Source organism: Mus pahari, chromosome 18, assembly GCF_900095145.1.
Source record: "Mus pahari chromosome 18, PAHARI_EIJ_v1.1, whole genome shotgun sequence".
Lineage (NCBI taxonomy): Eukaryota > Metazoa > Chordata > Mammalia > Rodentia > Muridae > Mus > Mus pahari.
In genome coordinates, this window is record NC_034607.1 from 31,276,796 (window position 1) to 31,285,943 (window position 9,148).

Genomic DNA, 9,148 nt, shown 5'->3' on the forward strand with positions numbered 1-9,148 from the left:
AAAAAAAAAAAAAAGCTTTAGTGCAATTTCCTGGCTTTGTAGTTGTTTAATCAAAGCAAGTAAGAGGTTATAAACTCAACAACTTCTTGACCAAGAGCAATGCTTGACTAAGAGTAATGCGCTAAAGATGTTAACTCTTGCCTTCACAGGCAACTAAGAAGAGAACACCAGGCATTAAGAATCCTCCCAATTAAATCTAGCAGCTTGGTGACCTCAGGATAAACAAACCATGACTCCTTTATGCCACTGCTCTTGTTCATCCACCGCCAAGGACTTAATTCTGTCCCTGCTTGGTACTGGTGCCTCCTTCTCTAAAAGAGTCTCACTAAATTTAACAGGATCTCGTACCAAATTGGGTTAACATTGTTTATTTATTGCTGTGTGTGCGTGCGCGCGCATGCACACGTGTGTGTGTGTGTGTGTGTGTGTGTGTGTGTGTGTGTGTGTAGGCACAGTGTGGAGATGAGTGGACAGCTTGGGGAGGCAGCTCTCTCTTTCTCAGTGGGCTCTGGGGATTTATTTCACTTGGGGTATCAGACTTATAAGGTATGCACTTTCACAAGCTGGGCCATCTACCTGTCCCAACATGGATTTTAATCAGAATTTCTTTGCAGAGGATTTCTGCTGGCTAGAATGAATAATTTGAATTCACTTCTCTGGACCCACCAGGGTACCTTGACATGACAGAAGCTGCACTGGGGAGCCGTCTTTTGAACTTTGCCTGACAGAAGAGATTTCCCATCAATGGGATCACTACCTGCAAATGACCAGACTGGGGCAGGGAATAAGAGGTACAAGCAGAAGAAGCTACACAGAAAAACACTAGAGTGTTTGGAGCGTTCTAGCTGAGAAGTCCCAGGAGAAAAGCCCTCAGAGCATCCAGCGGGGCAAGGGGGATGTCAGTGGAACACACACCAAGCAGAGAGGGCTGATGTCTTCTTACAGTAATTCCATCAGAGCCACATAGGCTGCTCTTGGTGTCTCTTTTCTGTCCTGCCACCACCAGGGCAAAGGGGACACCTGTGTAAGGAGAATGGCATGCACTGAGAGAGGCCCATGTCTGAGAGTAGAGGCCAATCAGAGAGTAGGGTCTTTCCTTCTAGACTTCTGATGGGAGGGATCAAATGTGGAGAATGACACGAATGGGCAAGTCGGTGCTTTGTGGTTTTGACCATGACATTCAAACGAACATTTAAAATGCTGACCTTGAAGCTAAGCTAGAGGATGAACTCTGAAAATACGATAAACTGGTGTAAACAAAAGTCAAGACTCCATCCCTTGATAAAGAGAGCGCTAGGCCACGGAGAGCCTGGAAGGAGCACTGCGGTAGAGTATTAGCTCCTCTTTGTGTTCACATGGCTCTGCTTTCAAACCTTAGAGCTATGTCAGAGGGTGCCTGCACAGATAGACAGGAGCTGTGGCTGCAGTGGGTGGTTCGCCTTTCTGAGCAGGCTATGCTTTTTTTTTTTTTTTTTTTTTTTTGCTTTAGGTAGAGCTGCTCAGGGAAACCCAGGAAGGCCTGAGGCCACTCTTAGCTTCTCTTTTGTAACCTGTTCCATCTCATCTTTAAATGAACATTGAGATAACATTCAACAAATGCAGGCTGGAGGAGTGCCAAACTGTCATTATATAATTGGGTCCAGCCCTGATCCGTCATTTTTATTCCTGCTAGATTAAGAAAACAATTTTAGGAAATTCTAAATTGAAGGGACATAAAACTCTTCCTTTTTCCAAACCTGGCTGTTCCTTAACTATCCACTCAGGCATTTAGGAACTAGCCAGGGGACAAATAGGCACAAATCTTACACAGTAATTGTCAGAAAGAATTTATCACTTTCTGGGTGATCCATGGATCCAATATGGTGGTAGTTCATGGTTTATAATTATGATACATACTTTTCTGTAAGTTTCAATGTTTTGAAGCAATGAAATTATACCTATATTATCTCTATCTGTCTGTCTATCTATCTATCTATCTATCTATCTATCTATCTATCTATCTACTTATACCCATACCAATCTCTATACTTATGTATCTATACCTATATCTACAACTATATTTATACCTACATTTATACTTATATCTATACCTATAATATCTATATCTATATCTCTATATACAGGCTTCATATGAAGACATAGTTATCATGTTTTTTTAAAAGATTTTTTTTTAAAACAGAGCAGGCCTCATTCAGTTGTTCTTAGCTTTGGAAAAAGTTGTCGAAAACAAACATCTTTGGGTAATTCCGGGCTAGAAAAGAACTAGAGCATTAGGCTAAAAATTGTGTGTAAGAGCTTCCAGGGCCTTGAAATTCTCCTGACAACCACTGAAGATAACTTTGTCTTCATTCTGCACAACCAATATAAATGTTCAAACACTGTTTTATAAACCCCAGAATTAACACAGTTCGGGTGAAAGAGAAGCTGAATGTTTGGGACAAAATTTCATACAATGATCTGTCTAGTGAATGCCCCTACACTAGAAATATTCTTTAATTTCTATGATATTACATGTTAGTTGAAGAAATCACGAGGAGAATTCAAAGTATCCAAATGAATGAACTCTAAAGTGATGTGCCATAGTGTATTCCTAGCGGGATGGTCTAATGGTAATAAACAAAGGGAACTGTAGATTTCTAAGGGTTGGCTCATAGCATATGGAGCCTTTCAAAATGTAAAGACGTCTCCTTAGTTGCCAGGCATGGGGCCTCTGAGTCTCAGCCACCTGTTTTGACATTTTCCTTTGCACATTTATAAGCAGATAATCCACGGGGTAGATAATTTGTGTAGTGCCCCCACGTGCTCCACGAGGGGAAATTAGTGCACGCCATATGTTCCATGGATTCCAGTACAAACACTGTTTGAAAACTCTGTGTACCTGGAAAAATTGGCCTCTGTCTTGAACTGCTGGAGTGGCTTTGGATGTCCTCCCATCTTGGAAGGGAGGGCAGAGGGGCAGTTATCAAAACACCCCACTTTTTAGTGCCTTAATCAATTATTTGCTAATTTCATGCAATGTGGTTTGATCATATTTTCCATAACTCCCCTTCCTATCTTTTCACCTCTCTACCACCCATAACTTTGTTTCTTAAAGAAAAAAAAGAAAGAAAGAAAAATTCAATAGCCTATTGTCTTCAATATGCTGTGCATATACTTCTTGGTGTGGGGCCATTCACTCAATGGGCTGTGGTCAACTGCCAGGAACTAGATTCTTAAAGAAAATCTCTTCTCCCTCCACCAGAAGCCATCAATTCATTACAGGTAGGGGTTTGTGAATACCTTCCCCGTCCATGCCTAAATGTTGGCCATGGCTTGGTTGTAAAGGTTTGAGGTGGCAGTCTCCGTGTGGGTCCCTCAACAACTGGAGTAGGGGCTGTCCTTAAACCTGTTGATTGCTGTCCATTCCCCAACTGGGCTGCCTTTTTCTGGTCTCAGTGGGAGAGGATGCACCTAACCCTGCAGAGACTTGATGTGCCACAGTGGGGGATACCCGGGGCGGGGTGGGGGTACTCTCTGGGGGGGGGGGAGGGACTCTGTGAGGAAGGGACTAGAATGGGAGTAGCAATTGGGTTGTAAATAAATAAATACATGGATAAAAATAAAAATAAGATAACTAAGATCAAGAAAATGAAGTGGGAGGGGATCTTTGAACAATCCTTAATGGGCTTTCCATGGAAGTGGGAGGAAGAAGTCCAAAGTTACTACAAACCATATGCAAATGGACTTACATCTGCCCACAGTGGCTCTGATATTTATCCAAGGAGGACTGACATGGTCAGCATTGGCATTATTCACAAGACCATGGAGAGATTTTCCTAAGGGTTAAATCATGGTTGTAAACTCATTGTTCCTTTTTATCTATGGAGAGGGAGGGAGTCTACACTTCTTTTTCTCTCTTGACACTCTTTCTTGCTGTCAGGTGATTAACCAGAACAACTTAATTGCACCTTCTTTTCAGCTAGGAAAAAAAAATTCATTGTTGATATGTTAAATATTTTATTGTCCTGGCTTTCTCTGTGTAAGTTCTCTACATAGAATCTACCAATCAGATTCACTGAACACTGAGTTCAAAGGAATTTCTGCAACTTTTACCAAACGATCATTCAGAGTTTGTGGCAAAAATGGTACCAGAAAACCACATTTTCATCTGATCTTGAAGAGTCATACATGGGGAAATGAAACAGTATTCTAAATTCTTTGTCTGGCAGTTGTCTTAAAAGATATATGTAGGAGATATACATCTATCCATGAGATACAGTTAGATATAAATGGTGGGTAGTGGTTGCCAGATCGAGTGGGTGGCATGGTTTTATATAAGATCTAAGGCATTGTGTGTGTGTGGGGGGGTTATTATTATATAAAGTACCATATACTCAAAGTAGAAACTGGTGTGAATTAGACTTCACAATATTCTAATATTATGATTGATTATCTCGACTATAAAAGAACCGAGTCTTGCAGATTTAAGGCATTCTAAAGTGTTCTGTAGGTTGCCATGGCAACTCCCCCAAAATGTATCTTCCTATCCTATTTAAGGGCATTTCCGCTGTACCAATTGACAAGTGGCTAACAGAGAAGGCTGTTCAGTCAGTCTGTAGTTCCCAGAGTAGCAGCAGTCAGACCACCAAGGAAAAGATAGTTATTCCATTAGAGGACTTGGGACTTTTCAAAAGATTTTGACATTCTTGACAGAATTTATGAAGTAGGTCAGCACTATGATTGCCCTCCTAATTTAGCCAAGAAAAACCAAGGGTTCATGGCTCCAGAAAGCATTTTCAGCACACAGATGGTGACAATTAACTCATCACAAATAAATTTTCCATCAGTTTATTTTGAAAAATAAATCTCATTCATTCACAATCTCCTAATGAAAAGAGGGTGTTCCTTTATGGTTTCTTACTCATTGATATCCCTCTAAATAATTAAGCAAGCCCACGTTAAGAAACAGTGACTCATACTTGTAATTCCAATACTTGAGAGGCCGAGGCAGGAGAACCGCCCTGAGACTGAGGCCAATTGTGACTACTGGCTACAGAACGAGACCTTGTCTCAAATCCATCCTGCAGTTAATCACATCCACTAGCAAGGATAACACTAAAGAACGAGACCCCTAAATATTAAACACTGTGTGTGTGTTAAGCACTGTGCTAAGCTCTATTTCCTTGTGACTTTTTCTCCAGCAGCTGCTCCGTGAAGTGGGGTTTGCTCTAGCCGTTCACACAAGAGGAGCCCCATCTTTTCTCCACTGCTACCCTGATCTCATATTCTACACACTGAAGCCTTGTGTTACCGGTATCTTCTTCCAACGCTATTGTAATCTTTCCTCCATGACTGAGGCCCATGCAAAAAAATTAACTCTTCCTCGCTAAGAGGTTTGAGTTACCCTGTAACGGGGCATCCTAAGATGTTACTCCTTGAAGAATGAGAGTTGGCCTGTCCTGCCAACTGTTAAATCAGTAGCGCCAAGAATAGGTTGGGTGAGAACCATTCTTCTACATGGGAATTAGGGAGACAGGTTGGCCATCTGTCCTACATCTCCATACTAAGCTGTGAAGATTGGCTACCATCCTGTAGGCTCCAGGAGGATGCGACCTTATCACTCCCTTCATAAAATCTCCACTTCCCAACCTGGGCCTTGTAGAAAGAGTTCAATGAGTGTTTCAATAAAAGTGTCCTAACTGTCTCAATCACTTGGGTCGGTCATGTTTTCCTTCTGAAACCAAGCGAGATCCCCAAACATGTAGGCTGTACACGAGAACTTTTCCAAACAAGGATCCCAACCCTCACCCCAAATAACTGTGCGCCTGTTTTGTGTGATACTGTCAGACAATTTGTGGGCACATTCTTGCTTGAAACATGCTAGACCAGATCATTTAGTGCTTTTTAAGAAAATCTGAGCAGCTCTATAACAACACTGTACATTTTTCCTTAAATGTCTGGAAACAAAAGGTAGCAACAGAACTTCAGCATAGCATGATAGGACAGACCCCGAGGTCCTGTAAACCTCCTTAGATGCGTTGGCACCCAAAAGAGATGGGCTTTATAGCTCCTGACAAAGTTAGGGAAGCTGTAGCCAGAACAAATTGCATTTGTCAGGCAGGAAACATTAAAGAAAGTTTGTTCTTTTGTACAATCATTTAACAATAAGGTGAAGCTTGCCAGCCAGATTTATTGGGATATTGGATTTTATGTTTCTTGGATCGAATAATATTTTTTACATTGTTTATGCCTAAATAAATCTGTCTTCTATTTTACACCGCCCCTGTTGTATTGCTGCTTACAGATAAAGGCCCAGGCAGCATAATTTCCTCTGCCCTTGGGACACGCTGGTGCACATTAAAACCCAGGCACACGGAGAAGACAGCAGGGAATTTCAATGCACTCTGAAAAAGTTGCACAGAAACAGTGTGAAGGAATAAAGACCACCAACAAGATGGGGGATTTTGATCTTGTTCTAGCTGGTTTCTGCCTGGCAGACACTGATATTCAAACCCAGAGATGATCATTTCAAAGTAAAAATCTATGCCCTGAAGCCCTCGGATATCAGCCAGTTCTTGCCACAGCTATTCTGTGACACCCATGGCTCAATGCTACGGTGCTATGTGATTTTGACTCTTTTTATGATATATGTGGAGAAATGGAATCAGAAAATAGTGTAGTTGGAAAAAGGACTACAATCAGATTATAGTTTAAAAATAACTTAAACTTTCACAAAGGAAATAATGACTATTGTAAGGCAAATTAATGTGGACCTTTAGACTTAGAAAAAAAAGAAATTGCTCTCACTTTGAACAGACAGGATAAAATATGTCCATTTGTATTACAGTCTTTATCCATTAGTCTGCTTTATGATTTGATTTCAGTTCTTCATTGTTCCAGGGCAATTTTACAGATTGAATCTTAAAAGGATTATAAACCACAAAAGCCATTTTAAATTCTACCCAGAGTTAATACAGCTCCTGTAATTCTATGCATTTGGGTTTTTTTTTTTTTTTTTTTTTTGGATTTTATAAGAAAATTTGTTGATACTTTCCATTTCGTTTGTTTCTTACGATATATCTGGTACAAAAATTTGTCAAACATTGATGCCTGTCTTTATTTGATGTGTTTTAAAATATGCCAGCCAATCAGCATAATTTCAAATGTCAAATGTGCTAGTGTTTTCGTTTATTTTTCTGTATTCAAATATCATCATAAATTGAAATCATTTGGAGATGCACCAGCCACGGATAGATGCACACCCTTTCTCCGTACCGAAGCTTTCCTATGACTGAAGGATGACTGTTTGAACAGCTATTCTTGGTGGCACCGAGGAGCTTAGCTGACCAGTACTCCTGGACAAGCCTGAAAGATGAATAATGTTTAAATCAGACCGGGGCAACAGAATAAATGAATTCTTTTGCGTGGACAAGAGCAGGTTTAGGAGCTCTTCAGCCGCCCCAGAAATATTAAGGCAAGTTGAATAACAGAACAATAATTCTCAGGGTTCTTCAAGGAGAAATGAGTAACTAATGATAAATTATATAAGATTCGGAATGAGGCTTTCTGTGTGTAGCAAACTGCAGTTTAATGTAAGCACATAGTCCCAAAACAACCCCCACCCCCGAGTCCTAGCCAATCACAGCAGCCAAACCTCAGCCAATCACAGGCCTCTAGCTAATCAGGCCATGTCCATATAAATAAGGTAACCAACCAATCTTTCCCTGCCCGTTGGGACCCGTTGGGTGGAGAACTTTTTGTGCTTCTTCTATGTCTTAATATGGTCTGATTCATAAAAGTTTTTTTGCTCAAATTAAACTAAATTTAGCTTGTCTAGGTGTTTTAAAAAATCACTATTGCCTCCCCTCCTTGTTCTCTTCATAATTCAAGTATGGAAGATAAACTCTCATGGTGTGAGTTCCCAGTGTTAGAGGCCACGCCCAGTATACGTGGGTGAGTCGGTCCGTTCCAGGAGGTAGATGGGGAGTGAAGGAGGAGTACAGAAACCTTGGGGGAAATGATTCACTGGAAACAAAGGACAGAGAAGCTACACCGGACTCAGTTCAGTGCAAGGCACATGCATTCTTTCTAACAACATGGTGCGCGCAATGATGCCTGAGTACCGTCCTGTTTAATCTTCTAACCTTCCATACTCCTCTCACTCTCGGCTTTGTTCCTAAATTCAAGGATTTCTAGCCCCAGAGACTGTGATGTGGCTCTGCCTCTGGCCTACATATCACGTGAGCATACAATGTTACTTTGTATATTTTTCACAGTATGGGGAGATAGCGAAGTATATAAATCAAAGGATTGCTGTAGGTCAAAGTAGCAGCAAGCCAGGCCCTGGTAGCATCCAAAGGTCAGTGTAGCCAGGGTCAGACATGAAGGGAGCCCTTGGAACCTGGGTCAAGTCAAACCTCATGTTGTTACTGATAACCTGGTATCTAGATTGTTGATGGCAGACACACCAGTAAATTAGACAATAGTCTCTTTTGAATTTGCAATCTCAAAACCATTATCTTTCATGAGGAATAGGTGTCCTAGGCATATCGAGTTGATAGATTTTGTGATAGATTCTGCTGTGTTTAAACAGAAGACCGCAAGGAATGGAGTTCGTTTATTTCTTATTTTGCTGACTTTTTATTAAACCTTTGGCTGAAACAGTGATCAGTCATAGGCACAATATAGCTGCCTAATTACTGGTGATGGGACAATCCCTTCATGTTAACTGAAGGAGCCTCTGAGCATCAGGGTTCTGAGAAACAATACGGAAATTCAGCGGGATTTCCCAACAGAGGCAAAGAAAGTTTTGTTTCACCTTCTTGTCTCTTCTAAGCATCTGGCATCATTTTTAGCTGGGCTGATGACATCAACGGAGGTGTCTGTGTGCCTTTCTGTGCTGGGCTGCTAGGCAGTGGTCAATTTCCAAAGGGCAGCTCAGATACATGCCCCAGGCTGTCAGTGGTCTTACACCCTTTAGTAGAGTGGATGGATCCAAGTCTTGCAGGCTTTTGCTTGAGCACTGTTTCATGGTTTCATGTTAGGATACTAACTGTATAGGAAGAAAGAAAGAGAAAGAAAGAAAGAAAGAAAGAAAGAAAGAAAGAAAGAAAGAAAGAAAGAAAGAAAGAAAGAAAGAAAGAAAGAAAGAGGAAGGAAAGAAGGAAGG

The 9,148-nt window shown here is 41.1% G+C and overlaps 1 long non-coding RNA gene across 1 annotated transcript in view; it reads right to left on the minus strand.

Moving 5' to 3' along the window:
• Positions 1–7,026: 7,026 nt before the first annotated feature.
• The window catches only part of LOC110335410, a 41,585-nt gene continuing 39,463 nt past the window's right edge, over positions 7,027–9,148 (minus strand). Inside the window, exons 3-4 of the long non-coding RNA XR_002381169.1 lie at positions 8,798–9,027; positions 7,027–7,344 (exon numbers count right to left, since the gene is read on the minus strand). This is a non-coding gene — a long non-coding RNA (uncharacterized LOC110335410). The remainder of the gene's footprint in view (positions 7,345–8,797; positions 9,028–9,148) is intronic.